This window comes from Lutra lutra, chromosome 4 (assembly GCF_902655055.1).
Source record: "Lutra lutra chromosome 4, mLutLut1.2, whole genome shotgun sequence".
NCBI lineage: Eukaryota > Metazoa > Chordata > Mammalia > Carnivora > Mustelidae > Lutra > Lutra lutra.
This window is the reverse complement of record NC_062281.1, coordinates 120,297,143-120,314,700: the sequence shown is the minus strand read 5'-3', so window position 1 is coordinate 120,314,700 and position 17,558 is coordinate 120,297,143.

Genomic DNA, 17,558 nt, shown 5'->3' with positions numbered 1-17,558 from the left:
ATTCTATCAATGTCCAGAAGCCTCTATTTTTACCCTACTCTCTAGCATCATTATTTCTGCCAAGAGCTTGACTTGTGATTTGGTAACTACACCTACATAGCTCCTTTCTTAGATTAAGTTCAAGAATGCTGAGAGGAAAACGCAGCACTAAGCTTTGAAAAGAATCCAGCCAAATGTGAGTTCTAGAGTCAGACTCCCTGGACTCAGTTCCCAGCTGTAACATTTACTAGTTGTTTACACTGAGCAAGTCTTTTGCTGTCTTTACTATACAGTGTCTTTATCATCAAATGGGGATAAGAGCAGCTGCCCCATATGGTTGTTGTGGTTATGAAATGAGTTAATGCATAGAATGCTCTTCCAATAGTGCATACTGCATAGTAAGTGTTCAGTTAATATTTCTGTAATAACATCATCACTGTTATAGACCTAGGATTCATTTCTTCTCTGTGTTTTAAGAATATTTTCTTGTCACTCTTGTGTATCTCTGAAATTTTTTGATCACCTAGAGTCGTTTATGGTTACCACAGTTAAGTCCACATGTAGGTCACATGTCAGCTTTACATTTCTTTAGATTAAGGTGACACTTGGATTCTCCAAAGTTTTTCTGCTTGAATTTTTCTCTGTGACCTTCACACACTCACACACACATGAAGAATTATTGGCAGTCTTTAGTATATACCAGCAAGGGTTAAGTTTTCATTCACCAAATATACGGACTAAAAAAACCTAGCAAACTGTTCAATGGAGTTCTGTGAATAAAAGCGTTCAATTAACCAGAACAGCTTTCTAATGCTTTACTTGGGAAGTAAGGCAGGAGCGAGCTACGTGTACCTTCATCCAGTGGAAGGACCCAGGACAGAAGCTAGCCTGTAACAAAAAAGCTAGCACGCAAATAAATACCAGAGGGTAAGGTAAAATCTGAATGAGGGCAAAACATAAACAGAGCAGCAAAGCAGAATGAGGCTGAGGTTCAGAGTGGAGAGTCCCGTGACCAAGCCAGATAGAGAACATTTTGACATGGCCAACCAACGGGTCATTTCAGGAGGCCTATGGTCTGCCTTTCCTCTAAGCCATGCTTTGGGACACTTCAATTATTTCTTGGTTATTTGGCCAAACCTCAAGAGGACAGGGATTTCCAAAAGAGAAGAAAAAAAAAAAAAAAAAGAAACAGAAGAGGGAAAGAGGAAGAGAAATTTTCTAATACATATTCTGAGTTCAGTACAACTTCAGTCCAATCTGCTGTACTTTTCTCTGCATATATAATTCATTATGAAAATAAAATTAATTTTCATAATGATGGCACTGAATTATAACAAGTTCTTCAAAGAGCAAAGATTAAAATGAATCATAACATGACAATTAAAATGTGTTCAGCATACCTTACTAAGGCCAAAAATGTTCCAAAATGTTCCTCCCACAAAAGAAGAGATTTTCTATGAATTTTGGAACACTGAAAAAAAATAAAGTAAAATAAAATTTCTTAAAAAAAGAGAGATTCTATGACTACATCTAATTAATCCAAAATTTCACTAATTAGAACAGGGATGGAAAAAAGCCTCAGGAGTCTCACATAACACCTGTAATCTATTGGTAGGGGCTGCCTGGATTATTGTGTTAACAAGAATTCTGGGGCCAATCCAAGTTGAACAGGAACACATTCTGTGACCCATTAGTTCTATCTGTCATGGGTGATATTCATAGAATAATTTTCTGTTTGCTTTATTCTAGACTCTGAACATGACATTCTCTGAGAATTCTAATGAAAACCAAGATTTTGCCATATATGTTACCACTAATTTTAAACAAATAGTTAATATCCACTATTGAGTCGGAGAAGCTATAAAATTTTCAGCAAAAAGTTTCAGAAAACTCCTATGTGACACACTTTTTTCACCATTTATAAGTTTTAACTTGGTTTCACAAAATTGTTAACACTGGTTAACGGTGTTAATACTGTAACAGTATTTTTGAGGTTAACAAATAACCATGACCCCACATACAGATATTGCACATCAACAACATAAACCCCAACACCAACCATGACGTTGAAATCACAGCAGCCTCATCTTCCTGACAATGTAATCTAAAGGAGTTTGCAATTTAGGAACATCCTACTTTAGTTAATGAAGGTCCTGAAATTTTACATGCTGGTCTCCCCAATTATTCTGACTTGCTCATAGGCATGATAAATCATGTTATCACTTAGATTAGTGGCCCTTAGCTTTTTGACCTTCCATGCATGTTTAAGTCTTCTCAGTTTGGCTTCTCTCCTTAATTAGGAGAAGCAGCCTTGTATTTTAAGAATGTCACTGTTTAGAACAATGTGAATTTTACATTACACATTTGCCTTGAAGCATCTGCAATGAACTCCTTTTTATAAATCAAAACAAATATGAATTTAAAACCAACCAACTATTAGGTCCTATAGCCAAAATTATGTTGTTCTTGACCCTGTTGGTATAAAAATTCACATTCCTTTGTTGAAGACTCGTTCCTACGGTACATTATTCTCCTCCATCTCTTTATTTCTGTGAAGTTCAAAAGGAGCAAAAACAAAATTTGCAGAAAACCACCAAATTAGCAATTAAAGTCTCTAATGTAAGACCTAAATTATAATGCTCCATTCCAAAAGATTAAATATTAAACCTCTGGAACAATTCATTCAGTTCCACAGAACAGAAAGGGCAGCAGAGAAAAAGTGCAAACTTCAACATTGGTTGCTGAGTTTAGTGTTGCTTACAGTTTTCTTCTTTACTCTCAATCCTGTTACAAATAATGCAAACCTGTTTTTATTAATTTACATTAAGTTCATTTAACACTGATGAAACAGACCAGAAATGTATAATGAGGAACATTTAACAAGCTCCCGAATTAGGGCTAATCATGCTCTGTTTACGAGAGCTTATTTCATTCTTGGAAAATATCCTGGTAGAAAGCCCCATCCCTATTTAACAAGTAAAAAGGAGAGAGTCACCAGCTACCGGTAACAAAGAAATGAACAAGCTTAATAATCTCCAATTTGGTTTTCCACTCCACTTAATGATGGAGGCAATTCGAGCTCTGTGGCCAGAGTACATGGGGAAGCATCCACAAGTACTGAAAATTTAATTAAAAGTCAGAAAGCCATTGCAATGAAGACTCAGCAGAAAGCCATTTATTTTTAAAATCTAATATATTCTTCATGACTAAAGGCTAAAGCACATGCTGACTTACACATTTAGCTGTAACTGATTTAAGCTACTTGATGATTTTTTTTCTTTTCTTTTTTTTTTCTTTTTTTTTTCCCCCTGCTCCCAGGGTGGTGCTCAATTTGCAATGGAGTAAATTGGCAGAATTTAATTTGGTGGATTTTTTTAACTCTGTAAAAAGAATCCTCATTAAAACTACACAATCATCTATATACTTTTTTTTCATCATTAACTGGCCTAACTGCAGGTAAAAGAGATACAATTATGGATTTATATAAATCTCATTGTCAATTTACAGCTGAAAGACTGGTGAGTTACCTCATTTTAAATAGGGTTTTTTTTCCCCTTAACCTTTCTTTGTTTTAATGAGGATTTGGTTTGTCACTGTCTGAGAAGTCTGCTAGTAGGAAGTTTCTTGGAAATTATAAGGAAGAGAAAGCAGAAATGGGAGAAGATACTTGGCTAAATTTCAAAGTTGCTGAAGACTCAACATTTGAAATTCATCCCCAGATCAGTGGATTTATTGTCCCTCCACGGCCATCCTGGAGTGTGGAAGGCCAGAAGAGTAAGAACACCTAAAGGAGGCCTTGAGAATGAAGGGGAGTTGAGAGAAATTTCCTTAGATGGGGTAGAACTGCAAAGAACATTAAGTAAAATTGGGCCTTTCATGTGACCTTGATATGGATGTTATTTTGCATATTTTATCTTAACCTTGTTAAAAAAAAAAAAAAACGGCTTTGTAGAAAGTGAGTCCTCAAAGTGATACTCCCGAAAGCAAGACATCCCGCCACCCCAAAAGAGGGGCCTGGGGCCTCTATTCTCTAGCCCAGAACTTCACAGAGGGCTAATCCTGCTGCTAAAACCTACATTCTCTCTGGGTAAAAGGAACTCTGGAACTCAGCCATCGACCTTCCACTCCTTTCTCTGAGATCATAGTTTGGGGGGCTTCTGAAGTCCATGGCATTCTCGGCCCTCTTTCCTCTCTGCTTTCTCGAGTCTAAATTATATAACAAAGCCATTCTCCCAATTAGCTAATACTAATCCACCAGCGGGGTGACCTCCTACAGTCGGTCATCTCATTTTACCTCTGACACCTCCTGCCAACAAGACAAAAACATGAGAATTTTCCTAAGAGGGCAGCATAAACCTCTCAGTCTGAAGCTACTAATCTGAAGTTATCTGAAGCTACTAATATTGGAACCAACAACTCTCTCTCATAGCATCCAGAACCTTCTTGGTGCTAGTCCCTCCCTGAGGACATGGAGAGCCAAGCCACTTCTCACTGCAAACTGAATCCAGTATTCCTGACCAAAAAGCAACCACAGGGGTATCTAACAATTCAGCCTTTATCTCAAAGAGTCTCCTATACTTACATGATGTACAGGAGTAGGTCCAAACCAGAACAAGTATACCTGTGCTGTGACCCTGCCTTCAGGACAATAAAACATTTTTTTAAGCTTTTCACAAAGTAACACAGAACTTTTTGGTAGCTGGTGTCTAGAATGAAGTATGATAGCCTATTCCTAAGTACTTGTGAAATATGAAATTCTGCCAAGGAAAGGACTAAGGAACTCAAAAGGAAACCTCAGTACCTATTAATCCTGCAATGCTCTTTGTCACGGATGTTTCTGAACTTCATAGTGACCTCGCCTCATGGTATGGCCCTACTGACATACTGTAACATAAAAATCCTGGTGACAAAAGATTCACATCCATAACTACCACCAACACTACCAAAATAATCTTGAAGGAGGCTGGGTGTCCATGACAAACGGGAACCAGGGATTTTAGTTTATCACCATATTGGCGAAATAGTCTTCAAAGCCTTAAAAAATTAAACCATAAAATAGGATTTTCACTGAAACAACACCCATTGTAAGATTCATAGGTTCCTTCTCCTTCCCATTACCAATCTTACTGCAACACTACTGTCTACACCTTTTCCCAATACTTTGTTCCACTCTTTTTTAAGATTTTTAAAATTTATTTATTTGACAGAGAGAGAGAGAGAGAGATCACAAGTAAGTAGGGGAGCGGGAGGGAGCAGGCTCCCTGCTGAGCAGAGAGCCCGATGTGGGGCTCGATCCCAGGACCCTGAGATCACGACCTGAGCAGGCAGAGGCTTTAACCCACTGAGCCACCCAGGTGCCCCCACTTTGTTCTATTCTATCTATAAAATATAACCTCAGCATTTCCTGGCAAGCCTCAGTTACAGATGACATTTTTCCAGCTCTTTAGAGATCAAGAAAGAACATAGACAAAGTATACTAACCAGCCATCCAGTCTAGAAAACATCCACTCCAGTAGGTGATTTGGTATGACACCTCAGAAGAGCTGAGACCACTCTTAGCTTATTGGCCAGTGCCCACACAATTAACTCAGAGGTCTTCCAATGGCAGCTTTCTTCATTACTCATGGTCCTTGTTTTCTCAGTTGTTCTTCTGCTAGCTCAATTAGAACTAACTCTAGCCCTTACAGTCAGTCACATTCATCCACGTACCACAATGCTAAGTCATACAAAGATCAAATTTGTGTTGTACAGCTCCCACTGGCTGCAAAAAAACAGACACAGATGTGATACCACAGAAATCACTAGTCCAGAATGGAAGGCACCAGCATGGGCAATGGGTAGAGGCAAAAGCCAGGGGTATGATCACCATGCTGTAGGAGAAACAATTCTTGCTTGGGTCTGATCCTTTCCCTGGAACATTAATACTCTTGCCCAGATTCTCTGTCTGCTCATGGTTTCTCTTTGTTTTAAATCTTTATAAATATTTTTCATTTTCTACTCTAGAAAGAATAGAGCCTTGATATTAACCATTCCATTTTCAACCTTACCAAAAGCAATGTCTTCTTTGATAGACTGGGGTCATATGTCCACAATTTATTCACTATTTTATGCAGTCTGAATGGGGGAAAAAACAAGTTGAAAGATTTTCGCAATAATTTATATGAAGTCTAATACACATCTTAACTAGTATTCTAATGGGAGAAATCAAAAGAAAAGAGTAAATTCAAGAACTATTCAAGTAAAAAAAACTGTTCAAGTGATACAGTTCACAGAATTGGGTGATTGATTCTAAGTGACAGGTTTCTAGCTTGACATCCAGATGGATGAGGACAGCATCAATGGCAATAAATAATAGGAATGCACAGGGGATAAGGGAAGGGAGAAGTTGGGGCATGTTCCTTTTGAGGTGCCTGTGAAAAAATTAGATGGAAATATCCAGCAGCAAGTTGAATATGGGAACCAAAAGTTGGAAACAGATTTGGGCATCTACAATGAAAGGGTGTTAATAAAGAGAATGTATAAAGAGTTCCTAGGATGTATAAAGAGAATGTAATAAAGAGAGTTTGTAGATGGCTTATATAAATAAATCAGAGCAGTGAGCTAACACCCATAACACTGAGAACCTTCATGAGATGAGATCTAAATAGGAGTCCAGAAAAGAGATTTAAAAGGGTCACCTTTTCCAACCTCCACCTGAAGCACATTGTAGGAATAAGATACAATGAGAAATGTAACTGGGGTCGGGGGGAGGTGTGTGCGCACCTACATGTAAGGTTTACAAGAGAATGGTGAAAAGTACTGAAGGATGTACACCAGACTGTACATGGAGGTACAAGGCTGAGAGAGAAACAGGAAACAAGAGATAGAAAAAGGGCAGCAAACAAAACAAACAGGTAAGCACAATTTTTATCAAATAATCCTATTTATGTAGAAATCTGTGTGTGCATATATGCACATAAAGAAAATAAGAATAAAAATGAGAAAGAATAAAGCTGGCTGTGTTTATTCTCTGTTGGGATTTTCTAGGGTACACTCCAAGTGAAAAGGCAAAATGCAAATTAATAAGCATACATTGTCCTACTTAGTACAATTTTCTTAAATTATGCACGAACATGAATTTATGTATCTGTATCGATGAGAAAAGGAGTAATGTGTGGAAGGCCCACACCAGTCAGCTATCACTGAATCCTTGAAAAGCATGGGACTGGAAATGGAAGGGAGTGGGGACAGTGATAATGAGTGGTCTCTTTATACATCTTTATATCGTTTCATTTGTAACAAGCACAGATTATAGTTTCAAAAATAACAAATGAAAAATGTGAAAATCAGAGCAAAGGTCCCCCCAAATTTAAGTTCAGCCGCAGTAGCCAGCACCTCATTAGAGAAGACCACCACATCTTTTTTTTTTTTTAAAGATTTAATTTATTTATTTAACAGAGAGAGAGAGAGATTACAAGTAGGCAGAGCAGCAAGCAGAGAGGGGAGGAAGCAGGCTCCCTGCCGAGCAGAGAGCCCAATGCGGGGCTCGATCCCAGGACCCTGAGATCATGACCTGAGCCGAAGGCAGAGGCTTAACCCACTGAGCCACCCAGGTGCCCCCACATCTTCTCTTTTGAATACCCTATTACTCACTGCTGAGCCAGAGACCAAATTTGTTAAGGGTTTTTCAGGGTACTATTTTTGAAAACCGACACAGTATCATCCTAACTCCTTTTATACCTTAACCTATTTAGCAATCTTTTTTTCTTCCTTTTTTTTTTCAAGGTTTTATTTATTTATTTGACAGAGAGAGTGAGTGAGCGCAGGAACACAAGCAGGGACAGTGGGAGAGGGAGGAGCAGGCTTCCCGCCAAGCAGAGAGCCTGATGCGGGCTCCATCCCAGCACTCTGGGATCACGACCTGAGCCGAAGGCAGATGCTTAACAACCGAGCCACCTAGATGACCCTCTTCCTTTATTTTCAAATGCAGCTCATTTTATATAATAACTCTTAAACACCTTTGGCATCTTAACAATTATTTATTATTTATTATTTATTCATCTTTGAGTTTTTCAATATATGTGAGAAAGGTCTGTCTATATTATCTTTGAAAAAGTCATTGAGTCCATTATCAAAATTTACCTTTATTAACCAATGTGGCTGAAAGGCTCTCAAATTCTAAGTGATGCAATTATTTTTACACATTATGTTTATAGATATTTTTTAGATATGTGATTTTTTAAAAACTAATTTAGATTAAAGAAATGTGTAAGCTAAAAACTGGAAGACTATTTGACTATACTTTAATGGTAAGTTAGAAATTAAAGACTATCCCTTCATGATTTCCCGGATCCAGTTCTCCAAAGAGATAATACCATATATACATTGAGAGAGACCTACTACATGGAACAACACATCCACATATCCCCCTGGCAAACTGTGGGACTGAAGTCAAAAGTAAGATTTAACAAATGACTTCAGGTACATGGTGAAGACAAACATAAAATCCGCCCAAATGTGCCATGTATTTTCCTTCATCTGTAATGAGTGACATCATCTTTTATCATTTATTCCACTAGAAATTCATTCAAGGTGAAACTGGCTTTAATCAAAGATACAACCAAAGCTTTCAGATTTCACACACAACTCTGAAAAGCAGCCAAGAATTACTGCCCCCATCCTAGGATCTCAACAGGGATTTAACTCAGTAGAGTATTAATTCAGTTGAAGAAAATTTTGATGCCTGGTTCCAGCTTGGGAAACTGGGGAAATACACAGACTAGGCTTCAGCTTTAACTAAGCTAGACCATTGGTGAAAAAATAAAATACATTAGTTTGGCTCACAGTTTGATAAAATTTGCTAACTAGGTTCAAACCGAAGTCCAGAAGATGCAAGAGTGTTTAATAGTTTGGTATAAGTATCAGGAAAAAAAAAAAAAAAACACAGGTTATTACTAACTTTCCTTATACTGGACAACATGGTTAGGATGATTTTGTTTTTCATCAACAGCAAGGTATACTTAGTGTACTTTTACCTAATGAAGAAGGACTTTACTGCCACCAACCAGAATCTTCTTTCTATAGAAGATGACAATGGAAAGCAAAGGATGACTCCCCCTCCCCTGAGATGGATGACCCCTCCACCCTCCACCAGAGGCAGCCCCGCAAATTCTTTGTTGAATGATCTGGCTGGAGAACGCAGAGCAGTTGCCAGGGAAAAATGAAGTGGAACAGGGGAGATGGTCAAGATGCACCTGTCATTCGAGTAGGGTTCAGGATTTCATGGCAGGCTGAAGGTTATGCTGTACCCTGGTGTTGATTTAAGAAGAAGATAGAGCACGCAACCAATTGGGCATGCAGAAACTTTTGTTCATATGTCTCATGCAACTCCAGAACTTTTTTCCCTTTATTAATGTGAAGGACTCCTTGTCAGGGTCCTCATCATCCCCCCTCTATAGCCCAGGTTAGAGAAATCTATATCAGGCCCCTAATTCTTGAAACTTAGGTTTTTATTATTCTTCTCCCCTTGCTTTAATTGTGCAGAGGTAAATGCAACATAAGCAATGTAAAAATCAAGTCTTGCTAGTTAAATATAAGAACACAGAGCAAAATATCTGAGAAAGGTTACACCTCTTTAAAGATGCAAATTGATAATGGAGCTCAATATCAAAACAACAGAGCACTGTTAATTTTTTAAAAGGTGCAAATTGCTAATCTTACTTAAGGCTTTTTTTTTTAATTGCTTATTAAGAGTCCTAGCACATACTTACAAAAAATTAAACCAAATAAACTCTGAAAAATAGAGGGAAAGGGGGCTAACCATGAGCTGCGTGACAGCTCTTTGTTTCATTTTTGGATTTGCTGGTTTCAGTAACAGTTGCTCAAGTTTGGAGACTTCCTATCCTTCCAGATGTCCCCACACTTGGTTTACCCATTATCTATTCCCACAAGAGTGCTGTGCAACCACCACCAATCTTGGTGACATACAACAATAAACATTATTTAGCTTCCCGGTTTGGGGTTCAGCTCATGTCAGCGGGCTGTGGTTGACCTTGGCTGGCCTCACCCCTACATCTGCAGTTAGCTGGGGGTTGACTAGGAGGCTCTGCCGGTCTTAGCCAAATGTGCTCACATATCTGGGATCATCTCTGTTGACGGAGCCTCTGACTGGGGTGACAAGGCCAGCAGTCTCTGCTCCGCACAGCTCATCCTCCAGCAGGCTAGCCCAGGCACGTTCTCGTAGCCAGGACAGAGGAGAAACACTTGAAGCAGAAACATGTAAGCATTTCCTCAACCACCTGCAAGAAGCACAGAGATTCACAGCTGGTTTACAGTCATCCTGTGGAGGTGGGATGGACACTGCCTCCCCACTCTCCCCAATTAAGAGTTTGGATGTCAAGAGTGAGGATGCTTCACACACAGAGAATTTGAAAGAAAGTTTATTACTCATACAAGAAACCTCTTGGGGGAAGGGGGTAGATGCAAAACAATCCAGAATAGCACAAGAGGAGAAGTGGGTTGGGCTTTTATAGTGGCTGGGAAGCAGGTGGAGATGGGGAAGGGTTTGTCACATGGGTTAGGGAGTTCAAACTTCCCACTGATGCCAAAAGCTCAGGAGGAAGATGTTTCTTTCCTTGTCTACAGCCAGATGTGTGGTGGTAGAGAAGGGAAGGGTGGAGGTCTAAACGTGTCAATGGTCAAATACCAAGATTAGGGTCAGCCTAATTGTAACATTCCACTGGCCAAAGAAAGTCACATGGCCAAACTCAGAATCAAAACGCAGAGAAATCAACTCCAAAGAGAGGAATTACAAAGTTATATGCCCAAAGCGCAAAAAGAGGGAAAAGATGCAGGAGTGAGACTACTCATGCAATCCATCCAATGCATCTGATGAAGACTCAGGATTAGGGGGCATCATTGCCTCCAGAAAAATATCTGGATATCCATGATGAAATAATGGGCCATATACTCAAAACATGGGGGAAGTGTGGGAGAATGATGAACCCAAAGAGTTATGAATTTTATGTGACCTTTGACAAAGAAAAAAGAAACATCAAATCTTAAAAACATCAACTGAATCAACAGATTGGAGGTTAGGGAGTGGAGGGAGTGCAGCTAGATCCCCAATTTGATGTCTGTCCTTTCTTAAGTCATGATATTAGGTTTTAAGGTAATTTGGTGTCATTATCTTTTGGTGAATCCTTCTGAAGAAGAAGAATCCTAACCTGGTCTTAAGTCTCTACAAAATTTATCACAATTTGACATCCTTCCCTACCCCAGTATATGAATGTAAGAAATATAGAACAATGTCAACATCAATCTAAGTAAAATACAGGAAGAAGGGAAAGCCTGGTGGTCGTCAACCTCCTCAAGTCTCCGTTTCCCCGCCACCATTAATAATATAAAATAATGTATTTTTTATGTTATCCACTATTCTGCATTATTTCTCCCTCCATCTAATCAACAAGGACAGGGCACCTGGTCTGTATGATAAGTAAAATGCTCTTTAGCATTCCCTCAATACCACTACCCACACACACATTATGAGGACCCTGGTCTCCATCATCTGCCTCTTTCAGAAGCTTGAGAGTGGAATCAATGATTATCTTGAGAATCACCAGTGCTGGACAGATAAGTCAGCCCAACTCAGGAAAGATAAGAAACCAGAAGTGCCACAATTTAGAACACTTCTGCTAATTACCTGAAAAAAGACTTCAAATTTTAGATTCTTTTGGAAAGATCCTACTACTAAAGGACAACACTAGGAAACAGAAAAGAATGTAACTCATGAGAATTTAGAATCCTAGGGAGCAAATATGCCAATGACTTTTCCTAAAGGTCCACTGCCTTTCACCTTCCACATCCAATAACTCCTTCTGTCCATATGAATTCTCTAATGTCCAACAAAGCCATTCACTCTTATCCATCCCCTTATTCTACATATAACTCCAATAATTAAGTGCCATCCACCCATGGTTCCCCAATAGTTACAGGATGATTCCCTGGCTCCATTATACAGAATGTTAAGACTCTCCACAAAACTGTCTCTTTCCCATCGCTCCAGTCTCATCACTTGCCACTATATCCCCGCATCTTCCATCTCCATTTCTCTATACCTACCACATTCATTTAACTCTCCACGCTTCCTAATTCATCTCTCATCCTGGAGTACTCCTCAGCATTTCAAACCACTACCAATGAACCTCCAAATCATTCCTCATTTCCAAGTCCAAATATCTCATGCATTTTGAATTCTTCCTCACCTCTTGCATACACCATTACTTTAGGTCTCTGCATGCTTATTACACTTTCTACCTTTCTCCACTGTAGCCCCTATCCTAACTGTATCATTAATAATAGTTACCGACCTATTTATTTCCAGTTAGACTATGAGCTCCCTGAAAGGCAGGGACCATCTCAATCCTCTTTGTATCTGTCCTTGTGTCTGTGCCCTTAGCACAGTCCCCGAAACCCAGCAGGCTCTCAATCCACATCTAATAAATCAATGAATGAACAATGAATTCATTATTTCTTCCTCACAGATCTCTTCTCTCCCTCACACCAGCAGAATGATGTTCCCATTCCCATGGTAGTCCCTGGGACAAACTCAACAAGGAACCCTCCATCAGCAACAACTACCTATGAACTTCTGAGAGGTAGAACCTCAAAGATCAAGAAACCAAAAGAAACGTAATGAAAGACATGGAAAAGTGAAAGAGAAAGAAAGGTGGAATCGGAGGAACCAGAAAAGAGAAGCAATAGATTGAAAAGAGTCTGGATAGGCAAAAAGTAAAGTAAAGGTAAGAGTTACAACTGTAAAGGTAAGCTACACCATGAGAAGGAAAGAGACTAGAAAAAAAACAGAGGGAAAGGAAGGAGGACACACCTAAGGAGACCCATGAGATCTAGTTCAAAGGAAAGTGAAAAGACTTTACTCAAGAAGCATCGTGTTAAAAAGTGAAGGAGAAAACTTTTAAGTGTTAAACTCTACCCCAAACAATATAAGGGGAAGTTTTCACACAGTGAAACTTAAAACAAATGAAAAAAAAAGTTACAAGGCTTCTGCTTGTGTTTGGATGGTATAAAATACTAAATTACAACTAAAGCACTTTACCAGCACTAATTCAAGTAGGTAGGTCAACATTACTGGACTGGTTTTAAAAGAAAACAACCCTTGGAGCCTGTAAGATTCAATACCACAACAGGATCACATGAGCACTCCTCCAGAAAAGAATGGTATAAGTGGCACAGAGAAAGCTACATTAAGGACAGACCTATGAGGGGCACCTGAGAGCCTCAGTCAGTGGAACATCTGACTCTTGATTTCAGGCTGGATGGTGATCTCAGGATCATGAGATCCAGCCCTGTGTCAGGCTCTGTACTCAGTGCAGAGTCTGACTGGGATTTTCTCCCTCTCCCTCTACTCCTCCCAACTTGCACATGCACATGTGCAATCTTTCTCTCCCTCTCTCAAGTAAGTAAATAAAAGCTTTTTAAAAAAAAAAAAAAAGAAGAAGAAGAAGAACAGACTTACAAGAAACCTCCCAGGCCAGAAGAAGATGAAAATATAAATGAGCAAAGGGCAGATAAGTCATATACAACTTTATGATGTGATTCCTGAAAAAAATGCCCAGCATTTTCAATATACTACCTCATGTCCAGTTAGATTCTAGGACACTGAGAATCAAGCCCATGAAAAAGACAGCTCCGTTTGGCAGCCAACTGCAAGTTCACTCAATTTCCTGATTCAGAAGTAAAGCCAGAAATGAGAGGAAAACCCAAAACAGAGGTCTGGCAGGATCAGGAATCCAATGCTGGTGCAAGTTTATGATACTTCTAACAGCCTATCTCTTCCTTCCTGATATCCTCCCTTTAAGTCAAGTTCTCAATACAAATGGGAGGGCTTTCTAGCCATGTCCCTGAAACGCCTGCGACATCAGAGACATCCCGGTCCCCAATGCACTTCTCTCAGAGGTATTATGGCTGGACCGCAATCACAGATTCACAAGTGTTCGTTTTTGCCTACTTGACTGTGGATACCTTGAGGTCAGGGCTTGTGTCTTCCTCATCTCTTTCCACAAAACACCCATCAAGATGCCCATGATGTAGTAAGTGACAAATAAACTAAGTGCAATAACAGATGAATAAATGAATTAGCGCTTTACAAATGCTGTTTGATCTTTAAGCCAAGCCCCCTGAGGGTTTGTGACAACTATCTGGGCACCTAGCTACAATTTGAAATATTCACCACTAGATGGCATTATTTTAATGAGGTAGTAGAGCCCTTACCCTGACATCCTTACTGTTGGATACCAGCGTATGTTTAAATGAAAGAACAACTATTATTCCCAATGAGAAATCTTCTAACCCTGGAATTTCTCTTTAATTTCCATAATACTCAAATGTTTGACTTGTCAGAAAGAAAATACTTTCCAATAAATTCTCACTTTTGCCCAATCCCATTGTTAGGATGACATGAATCACCAGTAGGAAGTTGACTCCTTTCAATACCTCCTCCATAAGCTAAACAACTTCCCTTGTTAGGCTACGTTATGGCTATAGGTATTTTTGAGCTCATACACAGGGCATTTAAAATCTTATTTACGTGGACAGAGTTAGCCCTAGACAATAACCACATAAGCAGGTGCCTGTCCCATCATATTTGCACAGCCTTTCAAAGTTTAGACTCCAAGGCCACTGTCACTACTGCCATTAAGAACAAAGCTCAGTGGCAGTAACAGGCAGTCAGACACTGGTGAGTCTCAACACGGTGCCAGCAGGCTCCGGAGACAGAGCACCCAGAATGCACCTTGACAAAGGTGGGTGGAAAAGTGACAGGCAAGAAGAAGGGTGATTTCCTGGGCACCCCCCGCCCCCGGTAGTGACAGGTTATTCCTAGAGGTCAGGTATTAAGTCCTCTTCATTCAGGATCCCCCAAAAAAGGTGTTTTCCTCATGAAAAGAAGAAAAATCAATCAATTAGTGACATTGGCTTAACCATACACATTAGTAAGTTTACTACTGTAAACACGTAGACAGGTTACACTGCCTTTACTCATTTTTAGTAAAACCTGGTGCTGGGAAATGAGGTCCTTTCATTTTGGATAGCTTCCTCAAGAAAGTCATCTGGGTCATGCTGATCTTTGGACTCCCAGAAAATCCTCTATAGATAGTTGTTTCAGGTCCAAGTTCGCCCTCCCCTCTCCTCGAATGGCTCCTTCTGCCCTTCTGTACACCACTGCCCACAGCACCATCAGTGCTCCACACTACTGAAGACAAACTGTGCACCGACTCAACTGGAACACGGGAAGAGCAAAGATCATGCCATTTGTATCTTCTAAATTCATTTTCGTCGTCCAGCACAAAGCCCTGTGGAATAATTGTCTGAGGAGGAGGAAGTGGCTTAAGTGTGAGGTAGAACTCAGCAATCCACTCATCTTCAGTAGAGGGGACAATGCAGCTGAACACCTCACCCAGCTTCCAAGTCTAAGTCATCTAAACCTGACATCTTTAAGATCACACTCAGCACATCCTCCTTCTGTCTTCATTCCCCCAAATCTGCTCCTCCTCTTGCATTCCCCTTCCTACTGATACCGGGGTTCTTGCAATAACCCAAGCTCAAAACCTTCATCTTCACCTCATTCTCCTTCCTCATCCCATCCTTGCTTGTATCCAGGTCCTCGCTGGGGCCTCCAGAGCCATTAGCCTAACTCAGGCACTCACCGCCCTCCAGCTTTGGCAACTGTCTCTCCGCTTGAAGATTTTTGAGGGTGAAGAGCCTTTATTTACTGATTTTCATATTTTCCTCAGGGCCTTTCCTAATAGGGTACTTTATTACTTCTGTTACTTGAGAATAGAAGTTAAATGCAGTCAATAAAGCGGTAAGAAAGGACACATACTTACATACACACGGAGAGATTATAATGAATATCAGGAAAATTTAAGTAAAATGGGAAAGACTGAACTTGAACTAGCCAATACATACTGCAAGCTTTCCAAAGCTATTATTCATTCACATTCAACCACAAAAATTGTGGGGGTTTTTTTGTATTACAAAATGTACAGTACTATATGGAGTAGTACATGAATTACCTTCCCTCAACTATAACGCCAGTGAAAAGAAAACCAGATGTGGACACAGAAGAGATACTAGGACAATTTGGTATTCAACTACTGTTAGAGGTAAAACAACACCTATGTTCCCTATTCCCCTCCTGCCCCAACAAGAGACTTACTAATCTGATGATTTCAGAAAACCTGGTAAAGGACTGATGCACCAGGCCTGATGAAGTACACGTGTGTTTTAGTAGAAGCTGTCAATGCCTCTGTCTCCAAAGCAGCTGGCTCACAAGGGCTACTCCTTGCCCACCTGATGACAACATACAAGCACTCACTTTATCACAGGCAGGGACTTTACCTATTGCACCATCAGAGTGTCTCAGGCCATGGATAATGATACCGGCTTCCCCCTTTCCTTCAGGGATGACTGTCAGGCATCTCAGAGAAACACACAAACGGTCAAGAGTACAGGCTCTGGAATCAAAGCTCTGGTCATGATTATTGCTGTTGCCGCTCTTGCTATTGCTACTATTAGTTTCTGTACTTTCAGTATTCAGGATTTTCCTGGGCTATCCCAGGTCCTATATCCAGGAAGTCATATGGTATCACCACCCCCAGCCCTGAAGCTGACTCTGAGTTCGAGGGCATACCAATCAGAAATAGAAATAGGAGCTGAAATATTTGCCAGTGAAGGAAGCCTGAGGTCTTTGTAAGCATTCAAATAACGACCCATAGCCCTCCCAGTCCCTGTAGCACCCTCCCCCAACCCACTGGGCTACACAGTTTATGCCAGACACTATGCAAAGATCTCCACACACATGACCACATCTCATCTTCACAACAACCCTATGGAGTACATTACGTTAGGACCCCATTTCTACAGGAGTCGGAAAATCAGAGGGTAATCCTGCCCCAGGTCACAAAGATAACCCAGAGAATCTTTCTGATTCATTTTACCCTCCTTTCCTCCAACTACCTACAAAGATGAGTCCTGTCTTGTTCTTGGTTTTTAAATTCCTACCTTGATATTAGATCATATTCAATCAGGAATTCAATCCATCACTCAATTTCCTGACATTCAAGTAGAAGTCACTAATTTAGGTGCTTGGGTACAGTTCTATATCCATCAGCTAAACTTTGCCAATATTCCTACACTATATAAAAAAATAAGTATATTGATAGAACAAAAAATACTCTGTAGGTATGTAAGATTAATGTAGTCATTTTGCAAATGAGAACTAAGCTCATGGGGGAAAATAGGTCTTGCTCAAAGTAACACAGGAGGAAGAAATTCGAACCCAGGGCACGTCTCTTCCCAAAGCACTCAACTCATCCACTAAGACTCACTCATGTGTTCAGAAAACAAATTGTGAAGGATGGATTTTTTTTTCTTACAGATAGCACAGCAGTTGTACCAGTCTTTTTCCCCTGTATATTATGATGTGTGGCCTACATACCTCAGAAGGCAATCATCCTAGGATCAGGTGGCAGGCAAGAAACCACCCCTATTGCAATCCAGCCAACCCTCAACTATTTACCGTG